Here is a 17,744-nt window from a genome sequence, read left to right on the forward strand (position 1 = left end):
AACTTCGTTCTTTTTGATTCATTTTGTTGATTTTGGCATGTTGAAGTATGTTTATGTATCTTTGAATGTTATGATTTATAATTCATGATTTTCCTACTCTCCTATGTCAGAAATGCATGTTAAAGATAGTAGAACATGTTTGTATTATGATTGCATTAGAAAAAGCATGCTAGAATATCAAAATTGCACATTTGGGTTGAAGTTCGCTTTTTGGCCTTCAATCAACCCCTTTTCTTTTTGAAAATATAGTCATTGGCTATAGGCTATTGATTGGCCCCTACATGCGGTTGACCGCCAAATCCTAAGAGTGCTCATTTTTGCACTCACTCTTGATTTCTTTTGGGATTCAAGCATTTTGTGTTTCTACACATGCTAAAGCACCTTTGATTAATATTAATTAAGATTCTTTCACAATAGTTTTCGAGATTTCTCTAGAAAAAAAAAAAAAAAAAAGTCTTTTTCATTAAAATCAAATGGATTTGCATGAGTTTTCATAAAAACATCTATGTTTTTATAAAGTTTTCAAGTTATTTGGAGTCATATATCCATGAATTAGCTTTTGAAAGTACACCAACCTTTTTCGAATCACTTTAAGGCGGGTTTGTGGTTTTCCCTCCAAAAATCCACATTTTTTCAAATAGTTTTATGTTTTCCTCTAAAATAAACCAAAAATGTCTTTTAGAAAATTTAACTTTTTTATGACCATTCATGATGTGGCTATTGAATGAATTAAAAAGTCTCTTTTCTAAAAAATAGAACGAAAGATTTCAAGTTGGATTTAATGGTTTTCCTCCCTAAGAAACCAAATCATGCAAATTCAAATGCTTTTGTTTTTTTTTTTTCATAAAATAACCAAAAAACTTTTTTAAACTTAAATCAAAAGTTTTTTTTAGGAGCCACATATGGCTTGGTTCCTCTTCTGAGGATATGTAAGTAATATACTTTGCAGATCAAGTCATTCCAAACCAAAAAATGAATGCCCTTCTTCATTTCTTCATTATTTGTTTGTTTTCATGTGTTTTCTATGTTTCGATTGATTAGACATTAAAGTAGTAGGACCAGTTAGCTTTGGTGTATTCTCAAGAGGGGGGTGAATTGGGTATTTAAAAAATTACTTCCTAGGTCAATCAGTTTAATAGCAATATTGTAACAACCTGCTTATCTTAACATATAATAAAACATATTTAATAATGAAGTCAACTCGAACTCGTGGGTAACGGGGACACATCTAACATACACAGCAGAAATCTAAGTAGCAGTAAATGAAAATCACATTCTCATAACCATAAAATACATAATACCAGAGTCATCTAGATTCCAAAATACTATATTTATATACAATCTCCAAAAATACAAAAATATATCTAGGATACCGCAACAAAAATCTCCTGATCCTAGTTCAAACTTACCCTCCTAGCGGGGTAGCACAAGTGACTCAACGGTGGCCTCGACCCGCCGGTCCTTCTAGGTTTCTTGAAAATTATTTAATGTTCGGGGTGAGACACTTCTCAGTAAAGGAAAATAAGATAAACACAATTGTGTGGCAAAATGAATATTTAGTGCTATAATACATATACAGTACATTTCATAAGCTGGAAAACATTCATGATATCATGTATGAATAATCATAATTTTCATAATTTCTAATAATTTATACTGACCATGAAATGTCTGATATAACTGATAATACTAAAATTTACCCATGATGTATAGCTAGCTGATGTCATGTATTACCCCCCATGACAGGTTGTGTAGTCCGAAGGCAGGACCTGACAATGGCAGGCTGACCATTACTGAGTCAAAAATGTTTGTAAGTACGATGAGTCCGCCACACCCTAGTACGGACTACCAGGTGGACGTCTACAACTCTACATTGAAAGTCACATCAATTATCCATCTCCCACCCCCTTATGGGGCGGTTACCAGAAGTCTAAACATAATATCTGATCTGTATAGCAACAGTACCATGCTCTTGTAACTGAACTAAGCTAATATCCGGGTTCTGATAAAATATAATACATGATAATATATTTGTCTAACATAAATAGATTGATAGCATTTTCTGAAATAACATACATACATATGGCCTTATGTCAGTTTCTTTCATATCTGCGGCCTTGCACCGAACATTCATAAATACGGCCTTGCGCCGAAATCATACGTAAAACATGGCCTTGTGCCGACTATCAATCACGGCCTTGCGCCGAACATTTCATACATATCATTTTGAATATAGAATTCATTTTTCATGTATTTTAAAATCATAATGTACTGCAATATTTCTTACTCTCTAAAAAACATACTTTATTCATAAAATTGTCATATTATAATACTTTCCACGTAAAATAATATTCATGCCACACATTACTGTATAAAACCATACATTCTATTCTAAAACAATAATAACTGGCATTTCATACATATATATACATTTCAACATAATAGCAGTATTTTCTCAAATATGCATTTTCTCCATAATATACAAATATAACACATGTTTTCCTGAAAATTAATTTGCTGATAATAATAATAATAATTTGCATGGAAAATAACTGCTTTAGTTTATTCCCTTACCTGATTTTTGAGAAGAAACTCCCTTAAAATTCACTAGTCTTGCACCCGTAGGGTTTCTCATTCAATACCTTAAAAACGACAACTCTCAGAACTAAACTTCAGTATTTTTTCATGAATAACATTTCCTATAACTATGGGAAGACCAAATTTTGCATAAAAAGTCTTACCTTAACCCAGCGATCAATTCCAACTCTGCCCCACCAACAATCCGCTCCAGAAAACTTGGAGAGAATTTTCTCAAGAGCGTCGTGGTGGCCTCAGATTGTCGATCGGGCAACTAACGAGGCCGAAATCGAAGAGAGAGGAGAGAGAAACCGTAGAGAGGAGAGAGAGTGAAGATTTTTCTAATTTCTGCATAAAAATATGAGGTTTGGGCTATTTATACTATGGGCTTCGTCAACGAGCCATGTCACCTCGTTGACGGGGTCAAAAAGGCATCTCGTCGATGAACTCTCCCTTCATCCATGAAATTTAGATTTTCCAAAAACATCCTCTCAGTATTTTCTCGTCGACAAAGCGCACCCTCGTCGACGAGCATAAAACACCACGTCGTCCATGAACGCAAAGTGTTCGTCAACGAAGTCTACTGCACTCTCTTTTACATTTCCATTTTTTTCTCTCTTTCTATTATTTAAATACCATTATTCTTCGGGTCATTACAAGTATTACTCAACCTAGGTTCTGTCTATGCAATTATAAACTCAATCATTCACAATAGTAAAATATAAATATTCATGTGTTGGAATTTAAAAAGCAAAAATTAAAAGCACGCACAAGAAATGTTATCGGGGTTCAGCCAATTGTGCCTACATCCCCGCCTATAGCTCGCAAGCTCAAGGATTCCACTAATGCTCACTTAACAGGTGGAGCGATACCTAATACAACCAGGTTAATTAGCACAGGGTTGACCTCAACCTTTACAAATTCTCCTTACGGGGCGGATAAGGCCCTAGGTCAAATTCACAGGGCTGACCCCAACCTGATCCTTCTAGGCTAGATCAAGCCCCCTCAGGCCACACCTGGAAATACAATTGTATTCTTCACAAAAAGCTGGATCAGTGATTATTCTTCTCAAGTTAAGCAGATATGTACCCAATACGCGCAATCATATACATATCAATAAAATAGGTAATGTAAGCTCAGCGATGTAAATATATGTGCAAATAACACTCAACAAGATATGATCACAATAATGTTCAAGAGTGTTCTAAACAAGTTGTATCTTTGAGACAGGTTTATATCAAATCTCAATGTTCAATCAGAGTTCCAAAGATGCTAGTCAAATATTCAAACTAACTCAAAAGATTTCCTTAAATGAAATAAGCACATGAGTAGTTTGAAAAAATATTTTAGCTTGTAAAAAATATTTTGCACAACAAAATCAAAGCTATGGGACACTTGCAATAACAATGCAAATATCCTAAGCTTGCTAGTTTATCCCAACACAAGATTTATTATATTCAAATATGTGGGATAAACTTTGCTAACTCCCCAAAAATAAATAAGTCTATCAAACAAGAACAATGGGAGTATTAGCAATCTCTAATAATTAATAACCCAAGCAAGAACTCTCACAAAGCTAAAAATAATCAATGGAATGAAGGTATGAGAGTGTTTGGAAGTATTATAGGAAAAATGGGATTTTGAGTTTGAGAGAATTTTGGCTAATGATTTTTCTTAATCTCTCCTTAATCCACACAAATGAACCTATATTTATAGGTTAGGGTAAAATTATAACCGTTTGGGACATGTTGGGAATTCTTAGAAAAGTTCCAAAATGTTTAAATGAAATTAACCAAAATAACCTGCATTTACCACAATTAAATAATTTTTAACCCGATGTTTTGGGTGGCTGAACTGTGATTCAGTCGCCCGAATAGACACAATAATAAAAGGTATTTAAATAGGTTCGACAGCCCGAGTTTCAGTTCAGTGGCCTGAATCAAAGTCAGAAACATTTCTCTGTAAATTCGAGTGCCCGGTCATAGGTTTGGTAGCGTGAATTCATGTGTTCAGTCGCTCGGGGCTCAGTTTGAACTAAATAGCTCAGTAGCCCAACTTGGTGGAATGTCCTTTTTCAGGTGGTTCGGGCGCCCGTGGAAGGTGTGCACCATTTTGTTTGGTCGCCCAAGAGCCTTAGTCAACTGTTGACTTCTCAACAGTTCAGGCGACCGAGGAGTTTTGAACTCTTGGGGTTTAGTCGCCCTAGCTCTCTCAAATTCCCTAATATTATTCAATTTAGTGCATTTTTAACACTCATGTATTTTGTATGATATGTGTGTGAGTGTTGGGACCTAGAGTCATACTATGGTCTTACTGGGGCCATTTTAAGATAGTCCCAAAAATTCGGCGTCGATCGACCCCTAAGGTCATTCGGTCCCTATGGTCAGTCTATGGCATTTCTGAGCTTACAAACCTACATGCATGACATGCAGGGATTATTACAGACCATATTCCTAGTTACTATTACAGACTCATATTACATTAATTGAATTTACAATATGAAATAGAATCTTCAGGGTTTTCGGGCCTCACTTCAGGTTGCCACATGTCATTATATGAGTATTTGTCAATAAGAACCTACCCACAAACTTAGCAACCATTAAATACTTGAATATTTGTCATAATCAAAACAGGGTATGACCTATAGGGTCAATAATCTCCTCATTTTTTATGATGACAAATACTTGCCTACTTCTTCTTTTTTTGGCCACAAAAAAAAGGGTCTAAATAAACATTTACGTATATAGGCAAATAATCATCTGAATACAAGATATGTTTGGGAAAAGGTTTCTAGAAAATTCGGCAGCATGCCGTTTGAAAACAGAACATTTTTCCCAGAAATACTTGCATACAAGTGACCTGATTGATTAATATATTGATATATATCCACAACTACTTACTCAAACAGTCCAGTATTCTCAGCACATAAAATAGAGGTATAACTTTCAGTCATTCAAGAAATATAATAGTCATACAATGCAAAAAGAATGACAAAGATAACATCTGCAATTAAGCACACAAACAATATAACTAGTCATTTAAATGATTTAAATGACATGAAAACAAGGTTAGACCATAAGCATACACAAACCATTACAATTGAAACATATCATAAGACCCGTGGAAAATTTGAGTTAAAAGCAAACGGCATATGATACCAAATAGAAGGTTTGAGCATAAAACAATCTAACAAGTTCGCAAGCATTTTTATATGAAGAATATATATATTTATATCCCCCTTAGGATGTTGTCAAGAGATACTAGGGGTGATGCTTGCAAAAGCTTGCAAAACAAACTTCAAAGATCATGCAAGCAAGCACAATTTTTCTGGTAGGCATTTGAGCACAGAATAAAATATGACCAAAAAAATACAATCATGTAAATCCTGAGAATATAGCAAATTCAAAACAAGGATCATATGGCAAAATCAAATGATTGTGGCAAATCAATATATTTCAAATTATGATTTTCAGTAATGACTTTTCATTTAAGCACAAGCCACACTTGATTCAAAACGGATCTAAGCTAAAAGATATTGGTGAGCATAACACGATAGGAATTTATGCTTAGATGCTCCCCGCTTTCAATTTGAATTATAGCTTAGATGAAATGAGCTACTTATACTCATCAAGATTGATTTCAATATGTCAAGAATATAAGTCATTCATTTTAAATCTCTTAAACTAACCATACTCATTATTAATCAACTATATTTATCTTTATCAGTATAGTTGTCCCTATAGACCCTAGATGCATCAAAGAATATATATTAAGGCATGCTATGTAGTTCATGACACAAGAACATTCCATATCAAATCATAGAACTTCAAGTGCAGGATATAATGTTCAAGGATTTTCAGAAGAGCCTCAATATTTCAAAAAGTGAAGTGATGCATGTAAGTCATTTATGCGCTTTCTATAGGGATGGATTTGAGCCTTTCTAAACGGTTGATGATTATGCTAGGATGAAGTTTAATTATCTATATGGTTTCAATCATCCTTTCAAAAATGTTTTAATATTAATTTTTGTCATAATCATCTTTAGCACAAGGTTTTATTTTGGGAAAAATTCCTGTCAAAATTTTGGTAGCAAGCTGTTTGTAAATCGGACATTTTCCCATAAAATATGTATCTGATAGGTTCAATTAAGCAATTTATAATTAAGTTCAAGGCACACGAGAACCTAAATCAACTACCAGCATGCAATTCTCATCAACTGCATCCATCATGCAGGAGGCCTTCTAGACTAAGAATGCAATCAAGTAGATTTGAGGATAGATTTGAGTTCAATACAGTGCTATCATTCATTAAGGTATATGAACTATGATCATAAGAGTATTTAATATAAATAGTCATAAAAAAGAAATGCTCCCCTTGAGTTATGCACTTGTTCATTTTATGGCTTTTTCATCACCAAATATTTTAGCCAAGGTTCCTAAGATTTTCAATGGATTTAGACTTGGCATGAATGCTTTAGGCTTATCAAACCAAAAAGTCACAATAAATATCTTTTCTATAAGCTAAGTCTATCTTGCCTCTTCTCTTATAAATTTCAATACGTATGAGAGGCACAAGTTCAAATGACATTAAACTTTAAGAATCGTGCATAGGTTTCTTGAAACTTTGCATTTTTATATATGTTGAAACCTAAACCAATCACGTTAGCCATTTAACTTAATCATGAAGATGAAGCTCTAAAGGTTTTGACTTAAATTTTGAGAGCTTGTGATGATGATTTAAATACTCTTAGTAGTTAAATTTCTATTAAGTTTAGAAGAGGTAGGACATTATTAAAATAGTTTTATGATAGTGAATATGTCCAAACCATTTAGACAAAGAGCTACTAGAAGTATATGAATTTTTGAACACTTCCCTTTGGTGATTGGAAAGTATCCTTCAGATATGATCACATAGAGGAGCAAGGATACGAACCAAGGAATGGGTGAAACCTTGCCGAATATGATCGTGGTTTGGTAAGGATTTCCTATGGATGTGATAAACCAAAATTAGAGGATTTTTATCATTTTGGTTCAAAGGGAATATTTTGATTTAATCAATAAAATTTGAATTCCTTAGTGGTTGCCTCCAATCTTAATTATAGCAAGATATCTTATGAAGAGCACATTTAATATATATTAATCATTTATAGTCAATTGTGCTTTAAGCCTAAAGTGATGACTAAATTTTGATCCAGGCTTTGACTAATGAGATTAGGGTTAAAAATATATAGAATATGATGAATCCCTAAGACTCATTTCTGTGCAATGGACAACAGTTGCTTAACTTTGTGATTTTCATGTTAGCATGGGTTAAACATTTAGAATTAAGTACTAGGCATAGATGCCATGTCCGTTTGGAAGTGAATAAAGTGTCTTAGTATAACAAGATAGTTAGTGAGTGTGTATACTAAGAATTTCATTTTAAGTAACAATTACTTCTCAAACCTACAATCATCACAACCCCCTAAACTTAGAAACTGAGGAAAGATTAACTGGAAGATGATTTCAATTTGAATCTATTTTTCCTTAAGTCCTGTGAGGTTTGCCTTCATAATCACCCAAATCATTTGCTTATCTAAGCCTCTTCCATTTTTACCTCACGTGGCATGATTATGGGTTTGATGAACTAACCATGAACCCTTTTTTGAAAAATTTATTGCTTTTAATTCTTAATGGTTCATTATGATTATTCTTTTCATTTTTATTTTTGAGTGTTATGCTAGAATAATCATCTATTACTTCTTCTAAGCAGATAATTTTTAATATCTTCTTAAATTTTCTCTTTTCTAAGGAGGTATGATAATCTTTTAGTTGACCTAATTGCTTAGCCACCCTTTTATTCTCATTCTTCAAAAATGATCTCTACTTAGATAACCTTGCTAAAAATTATTCATTTTCAATAAAGTCTTATCTAGCATTTCATACGAAGGCATGCTTTCAATAGTAAATTCAATACAAAATTCATCATAAGATATATCATAATTAGTACATGAATCATTGCATGCTTTGTCAACAGGACTATCACAGAGAGTATCAGATGATTCAATATACGATATATTGCAATATTTTTCAAGAGAATCATTGCATACATTATTAACAGTATTATCAACAGATGATTTAGCATATGGCACAACATAGCATTCAGCACAAGAATCATTAATCGAGCTAGAGTGAGAATCACATACCTCATTGCTGATTACTAGCTCATGATTTACCTCCTTTTCCTGGGTCTCTCCATATCTCTTATTCAGCTTAACCCAGATCTCCCTTGCATTTGTACATGTCATAATCTCAAGAAAAATATTAGTCTCTAAATCACATTATAGCATTGTCCATAGCATGTGAATTTGCATGCGACAAATTAATATCATTCTCTACTGGCATACAAATTCCCTTATCAATCACATGCCAGGCCCACCAATTCATAGATTTTGCAAATATGCACATTCTAATTTTCCAAGCGGTGTAATCAACACCACAAAATAATGGAGGACTAGAAGGTGACTGTCTCTCACCGAATGGGGATACACCAATGTGAGTCATCTCAATCTTTTAGAAAAAAACGTTTAAGTCAATGTTACGAGGTTTTGATACCAATTATTAGCTTTGGTGCATTCCTAAGAGAGGGGTGAATTGGGTATTTAAAAAATTACTTCCTAGGTCAATTGATTTAATAGCAGTATTACTCAACCTAGGGTATGACTATGCAATTATAAACTCAATCATTCACAATAGTAAAATATAAACATTCACGTGCTGGAATTTAAAAAGCGAAAATTAAAAGCACGCACAAGAAATGTTATCGAGGTTCGGCCAATTGTGCCTACGTCTCCGCCTCTAGCTCGCAATCTCAAAGATTCCACTAATGCTTACTTAATGGGTGGAGTGGCACCTAATACAACCACGTCAATTAGCACAAGGTTGACCTTAACCTTTATAAATTCTCCTTGCGGGGCGGAGAAGGCCCTAGGTCAAATTCACAAGGCTGACCCCAACCTGATCCTTCCGGGCTAGATCAAGCCCCCTCAGGCCACACCTGAAAATACAACAGTATTCTTCACAAAATAACTGGTATAATGATTATGCTTCTCAAGTAAAGCAGATATGTACCCAATATGCGCAATCATATACACATCAATAAAATAGGTAATGTAAGCTCAGTGATGTGAATATATGTGCAAATAACACTCAACAAGATATGATCACAATAATGTTCAAGAGTGTTCTAAACAAGTTGTATCTTTGAGACAGGTTTATATCAAATCTCAATGTTCAATCAGAGTTCCAAAGATGCTAGTTAAATATTCAAACTAACTCAAAAGATTTCCTTCAATGAAATAAATACACGAGTAGTTTGAAAAAATATTTTAGCTTGTAGAAAATATTTTGCACAACAAAATCAAAGTTATGGGACACTTGCAATAACAATGCAAATATCCTAAGTTTGCTAGTTTATCCCAACACAAGATTTATTATACTCAAATATGTGGGATAAACTTTGCTAACTCCCCCAAAATAAATAAATCAATCAAACAAGAATAATGGGAGTATTAGCAACCTTTACTAATTAATAACCCAAGCAAGAACTCTCACAAAGCTAAAAATAATCTATGGAATGAAGGTATGAGAGTGTTTGGAAGTATTATAGGAAAAATGGGATTTTGAGTTTGAGAGAATTTTGGCTAATGATTTTTCTTAATCTCTCCTTAATCCACACAAAAGAAACCTATATTTATAGGTTTGAGTAAAATTATAACTGTTTGGGACATGTTGGGAGTTCTTAGAAAAGTTCAAAAATGTTTAAATGAAATTAACCCAAAATAACCTATATTTACCACAGTTAAATAATTTTTAACCCGACACAGTTCGTGTAGCTGAATCGTGATTCAGTCGCCCGAACAGACACAATAATAAAAGGTCTTTAAATAGGTTCGGTAGCCCGAGTTTCAGTTTGGTGGCCCGAATCAAAGTCATAAACATTTATTCGTAAATTCGGGTGCTCGGTCATAGGTTCGGTAGCCCGAACTCGTGTGTTCGGTCACCTGGGGCTCAATTTGAATTAAATAACTCGGTAGCCTAAGTTTGTGGAATGTCCTTTTCAGGTGGTTCGGGCGCCCGTGGAAGGTGTGCACAATTTTGTTCGGTCACCCGAAAGCCTGAGTCAACTATTGACTTCTCAACAATTCGAGAACCCGAGGAGTTTTGAACTCCCGGGGTTCGGTCGCCCGAGCTCTCTCAAATTCCCTAATATTATTCAATTTAGTGCATTTTAACACTCATGTATTTTGTATGATATGTGTGTGAGTGTTGGTACCTAGAGTCATACCATGGTCTTATTGAGGCCATTTTGAGATAGTCCCAAAAACCCGGCGTCGATCGACCCCTAATGTCCCTATGGTCAGTCTATGACAATTCTGAGCTTACAAACCTACTTGCATGACATGCAAAGATTATTATAGACCATATTCCTAGTTACTATTATAGACCCATATTACATTAATTGACTTTACAATATGAAATAGAATCTTCAGGGTCTTCGAGCTTCACTTCAGGTTGCCGTATGCCATTATATGAGTATTTGCCAATAAGAACCTGCACACAAACTTGACAACCATTAAATACTTGAGTATTTGTCATAATCAAAACAGGGTATGACCCATGTGATCAACAGGACCTTCATGAGATTAAGTCCCCTTGCATAAGTCCTACGAAAGCATTTTCAAAGGGTTAAGGGTTGAGATATTTTTTGAAATGAACAACACCAAAAGGATGAGAAATTATAGAGGACATCGACTGGCCTTTGTAGATGGTCGATTGCCTTGTTTTCAAAATTTGTCTTTTTATATTTTTCAAAAATTTCAATGTTTGTTTTTTAAAAATTATTTCAAAAATGAGATGCGCGCGTGCACACACACACACACAAAGTAAGCACGTTAACCATGAAAAGGAACGAGTGTTTTAAGGTGCTATTGTTTTGAATTCTAATTAAAATAATAATAATTAAAGCATTACCTTCCCTATTCATACATGTACTCCCAAACCTAATCTGTTTATAAAATTTTTCCTTGTTATTGTCTTTTCAAAAATTAAAATAAAGTGGCGACTCCATTTTTTTAAAATAAAAAAGGACAAGTTGGATAACCAATGATTTGGTTATTTATACTTGTTTGATTTTCAAAATGGTCACCAAATTTGGCAACCCAAACGGGTCCTCAAAAACTCGATGCCAACAGTATGTATAAAGCATTTTGTGTGTGTGTGTGTGTGTGTGTGTGTGTGTGTGTGTCTATATATATATGTATATATATATACCATGTATAGGTAATTATATAGGTATGTATATGTATATATATTTGTGATGTGTGCATAAGTCCTTAAGCAATAATACATCTATAGTTTATATTTTAGTAGGTGTATTAGCATGTGTAATTATGTTTGTTTATTCAAGTTTTTTTATTTATTTATTTTGACAAAAAGAAATCAAAATTCAAAAAATTGAAGAATGAAAATGAAAAAAAAAAATCTAATTTGGTCTTTAACTTTCTCTTTATGAGTGTGGTTTTATGCATCCAATTATGTAGCTTTGATTCTCTAAATCTAATACTGGCTCAAGATGAGATAAGGGGAAGATCTTATAGTATAGTGTATTTTTTTTCATGTCCCTAAGCATGGTGGGGATCATTAACTCCCAAAGATTGTGATTAAGGGAGATTATGGTCTAAACTAGTGACATTATATCTAATGAATCAAGGATTATAGAATTAGATGTTTGTTCTTGAGATAAAGGTTATGAAATCTCCACCTAAAGCATTCTCAAAAGAGTATTTTAAAGACTTTTCTTGATTTTAATTAACCAATGATGAAACCCTAACTTTTTAGACTCTTGCATCATGCTCAAAACCCTTCTAAAAAAAAATTTAAATTCACTATTTTTCACTCAATTTCTTCAAAAGACTTGTAATACAAACCTAGTGACCTGTTTCTAAACTTTGGTATTTAGGTCGGTAATACAAACCCGATATTTTCAAACCAAATGTTTTCCGTCATAATCATCATCATGCTTTTTAAAAATTGGGGCTTGGAGGTCAACCCCTTTTAGGGTGGTACTCTAGGTTTTTTGAATCCATGTTAGAGTGCTCTTGGACAGTAATGATAATACTAGAGGATAAAAAAGGGTCATTTCTCTTATTTTCTCCTCTTTTCTTTTAAAGGCACATACACACACATGGATTGCAGTTACCATTCTAGGAATGGGTGTCAATAGGGTGTTTGTTAACTAACCATTTGTAAGATGATTATTCAGTCACCTTCCTTATGCACAAATGCACTCTCAAATTCAAATATTTGATTTTACGAACTTTTTTAGGGTTTTTTCTTATTTTCCCATATATATATATATATATATGTGTGTGTGTGTGTGTGTGTGTGTGTGTGTGTGGTGGCGACTCCATTTCTTGTGTGTTTTTGTCTATCTCACACATTTTTCTTCAATCTCTTTTCATTTGGGGATCACCATTTCCTTCGTCGGCACCCCAAATAGAATCTTGTGCCAACATTCACCAACTTGGCTTGTGACACCCAAGCTTTGCTCAAACCTACTTTTATATAATACAAAATAGATTTTATTGCGTTTTTCCTTAACTTAACCCCTATGTCTTATATATATGTCAACTATATATATATATGCATATCAAAATTTTTAAGCTTAAGAAAGCTACGAACTCTTAATAATGAATCCTTGAGTTTTTTAGTTTTTAGAATGTTAAACAACTTAAACTATTTTTCCATTAGATGATAATTTTTTTCTATGGAATGAAATTGGCTACTTTATTAGCATGTATTTTTTTCCTGTGAGGATTGCATCATTACTCCCAATGGTATCATGTCCAAAGGTGAAAGCAAAATGAGTAATCTCAATTGCCAATCTTCGTATGTAGCTCTATGGATCCATCGGTCTGAAGTTTCGTTTTAAACACCCATTTACAGCCAATTGATTTTTTTTTCCAGGTGGAAGGTGTTGAAGAACCCATGTATTATTGGTTTCTATGGCTTGGATTTCAAAAGCCATGACATCACACCAACGGGAGTGTAGCACAACCTGAGAATATGAGGTGGGTTCGGGATATTAGGACATAACAGAAAGAAAAGCCAAATGTTGATTAGAAAAACGATGATAAGATTAAAAAAGAGGAGAGACAATGAACTGTACATGAGAGACATCTTGAAACTTGTGAAGCCGTGGAGGACTTTGGTAAAATAGGGCAAATATAATCATCCAAGTAAGCGGGATGTGTGACGGCTTGTTTGGGTCATGAAAAGATTGGTGGAGGGGGTGGTGGGGAAGGGGGCGAGGGTGAGGGTGTCAGTGAGGATACCAAGGGAGAAGGAGAGAAAGGTAGGGGGCTAAGGGTAGGTGTGGTTGACTAGGTAGGTAAAGTGTAGGAAGCGTGTATATTAGGAATAGGAAAGGGAAGGATGGGAGAAGATGTAGGAGTTGGAGGTATGAGATGATAGGGAAAAATATTTTCTTTAAAAGTGACATCACGGGAGATGAGAATTTTTTTTGTTTTCAAGATCGTATACACGATAATCGTTATGATGAGCAGGATAACCCAAGAAAACACATCGAAGAGCACGAGAAAAGAATTTATCGTGATGTTGACAAGTGGTTTGGGCATAGCACAAACATCCAAACACTCGCAAGTGTATATACAATGGTGGTTTCTGAAAAAGAAGTTCATAAGGGGACTTATGATTGAGGTTGGGTGAAGGAGTGTGGTTAATTAAATAGGTGGCTATGAGAATGCATTCACACCAAAAAGAGATGGGAAGATTAGCTTGAAAACGTAAACACCAAGCCACATTAAGAAGATGGTGATGTTTACGCTCGGCAACACCATTCTGCTGAGGTGTATCCACACATGTGTGCTTGTGAAAAATGCCTTGATCATGGAAAAAAGTTTGAAGTGGGGTGGATAGAAATTCTCGACCATTATCAATACTTACATGCTTAATAGTGCAATTGAAATGATTTTTGACCATGGCGCAAAAATTTTTAAGGTAAGTGAAAGTATCAGATTTCTTACATATAAGATAGACCCATGTAGCACATGAACTATCCACGATTGTTAAAAAATAATGTGCACTAAAGAGTGAATCTGTAGGATAACTACCTCATATATCACAATAAATCCAATTAAAACAAAATGTGCTCTTATTTGTGTTCAAAGAAAAAGGTAAATGAGTGTGCTTTGCTCTAGCACAAACATCACAAGGCAAATGAGAAGAAAAAATATTTAAAGTTTTCGCAATACAGGAAGGGTGACCAAAATGTTGATGCCAAAGAGTAGTGTTAGAAAAACGTTGAGAGTGAAAAACTAAGGCAGAAGGAGGTTTATAGTGGTAAAGCTCATCCCGTACTTCACACGTTCCAATCAGCCTCCTCGTTGATAGGTCCTAAAAGACACAAAAAGTGGAAAAAAATATAGCAACACAACTGAGATCATTGGTAAGTTTGCTAATGGATAATAAATTAAATTTAAATGAAGGCACATAAAGAACATTAGAAAGAGAGAAATTAGGAGAAAACCGCATAGTGCTGGTATGAGTTATAGGAACAATGTCACCATTTGGAAGCTTAATGGGGCATGACTGATTGAGAAGCTGAATATTATCAATAGAAGACAAATTGGAAGTCATGTGATCAGAGGCACCTGAATCAACAATCCATTTAGTGTTAGAAAAAGAAGCAGAATGACAAGAGGCAAGGTTACTGGCAAAATTGACAGAATTGGTGTTCAAGGGCAATAAAAGATCTAGTTGATGGTATTGTTCACTGGTGAGACCAGGGAAAACAATCTCAGAAAAGGTTGAAGAACTTGTGATAGTATTTGCAGCCATTGAAGAACCAGATGCTTCCATAACTGCAGGTCAGTTTAGATGAATCAAACCACTGAATTGAATCAAATTTGAATTGAATCAAACAAAAACTTGTAACTGAGAGATGAGAGAGAGCTAGAGGCTGAAGATCTACTGCACTGACTACTGCGTCACCAGACTAAGAGAGTCAACTGAGACAAGACTTTGCCGGACTGAGATAATGCCACAAATGATGATGCTAGAGAACTGAGAACAGCCAAAAAACTAAGAGATGATGAACCAACGAACACCGGAGATGCTAGAAACTTAGAAGTGGGAAACGATAGGTTCAACATGTTTAAGAGATGGTAGCACCGAACAAAATTAAATAGGAGACGACGTCTTCTGAAAGATGCTAGAAAGAAGAGCCGAGAAAAAGAGGCGACCACACGTCAGAATAGAACCGGAGACGACAACAACGTCAGAGAAGCAGCCGGAGAAGCTGAGAGATGGCCAGAAAAAGAAAAGAAAAATGACGAGGGAACTACTGGCAGGACGACTGGAGAAGATGAGGGACCACCAGATACCATGTGAAGATTCATATTTCCATGCATGATATAATTACAGAGAGAGAGAGAGAGAGAGAGAGAGAGAGAGAGAGAGAGAGAGAGAGAGAGAGAGAGAGAGAGAGAGAGATTTGGCTAGTTGCATGCCAATGGACTGAACCGAACCAAGCGGAGTCGAAAATGGAATCAAATCTGCTTCAGAAATTAATGGCTGAGAGAACGCCGAACCAAGCTGAACCAAAACTGAACCAAATATGTGAGAGAACGTTGAACCAAGATGAGCCAAAATCAAACCAAATCTACTTTAGAAATCAATGGCAGAGAGAACGCCAAACCAAGCTGAGCCAAAATTGAACCAAATCTGCTTTAGAAATTAAGGGCAGAGAAAATGCTGAACGACGACGGTGTTTGCTGGGAGAAGGAGTTCTGGACGACAATGGAAACTGCAGGGAGAAGGAGTTCCGAATGACTATGGAGACTACGACGGCGATGACGAATGACGACTGTAGAGCAGAGAGAGAGGCTGAGAAGATTGTGAGTGTCGGGGAGGAACCAACCAAACAACGAAATTGAGAAATGGAGATATGAGAGCAGCAACTGAGAGACAACGACTACCGAAAACGGAGAGAGATGGGAGTCCGTCGGAGAGACGAGCCACGAGACAAGTCGTGAAAGACGCATGCCGGAGAAGACGCTGATGAGTCGCGACTAAGATACATTGGAACGTGTGGTCTTTGATGTCGGAACCTGCGGGAACCTATTGGATGTGTGTGGCAGTGGCAAGGTAAGAAAAACCTAGGTTAAATCTCAGGTTAAAAAAAGCCTTCGCTTTGATACCATGTTAAATTATGAATGAAGGACTTTTCCTCTATATTAATTATTGAATATTACAAGGGTGTATTTATACATGAGAGAATGGACAAAATGGAAAGAGAAAAAATGGGAAGTATATTTTGCTAATATGGAAAGTGTATGTTTCTCTAATAGTGTGGAATGACGTGCCCACGAAATCTCAAACAAAAGCTTATGCCATGTGATTGGATTCTCACGAATCATCTTTTCTACAATTGCTTTCATGGTTTTATTTGTTGAATTTGCTTGGCCATTAGCTTGTGGATTGCGGGGAGTTGATCACACTAGCTTAAGTATGTATTCTTGAGCAAATTCTTTAATCTTGTCCCATGTGAACATAGAGGCCTTGTCTACTATGATAGTCTTTGGTAAGTTGAACCTGTGAATAGTGTTTCTTAAAGAAAACAATTATTGTGTTTTGATTGCCTTCTTTAGTGGAAGGCCTCCGCTTGTCTATTCTTATTCAATGAAGTAAATTATAGCCACAACGGCAGAGGTATGCTTCTTAGATGATGGTGGGTATATTTTTCCAATAAAGTCCATCGTACATCCACAGAATGACCAAGACTTCACAACTACATGAAACTTGGTGACTAAAAGCCTCTTAGAGTGGCCCATGCTTTTGCAGGCTACACATCCCATAACATAGTTGACACAATCACTATAAATCGTCTACTAGTCCACTAAGTCAAATCTTTTTGCAACATCTTAAGAGATCCATTGCGTGTTCATTATGTGTCTTATGATAAATCCTAAGGGCACATTAAGAGTTTGACCTTTATAAAAATCATGAAATCAAAGTGCGCAAACAATTAGTGTTTGATTATAGACCATATTAATATTTTTTTATCGGATTACACTAATGGACTTGTGAATCTATTTAATATCATTT

Source organism: Malania oleifera, chromosome 6 (assembly GCF_029873635.1).
Source record: "Malania oleifera isolate guangnan ecotype guangnan chromosome 6, ASM2987363v1, whole genome shotgun sequence".
Classification (NCBI taxonomy): Eukaryota; Viridiplantae; Streptophyta; class Magnoliopsida; order Santalales; family Ximeniaceae; genus Malania; species Malania oleifera.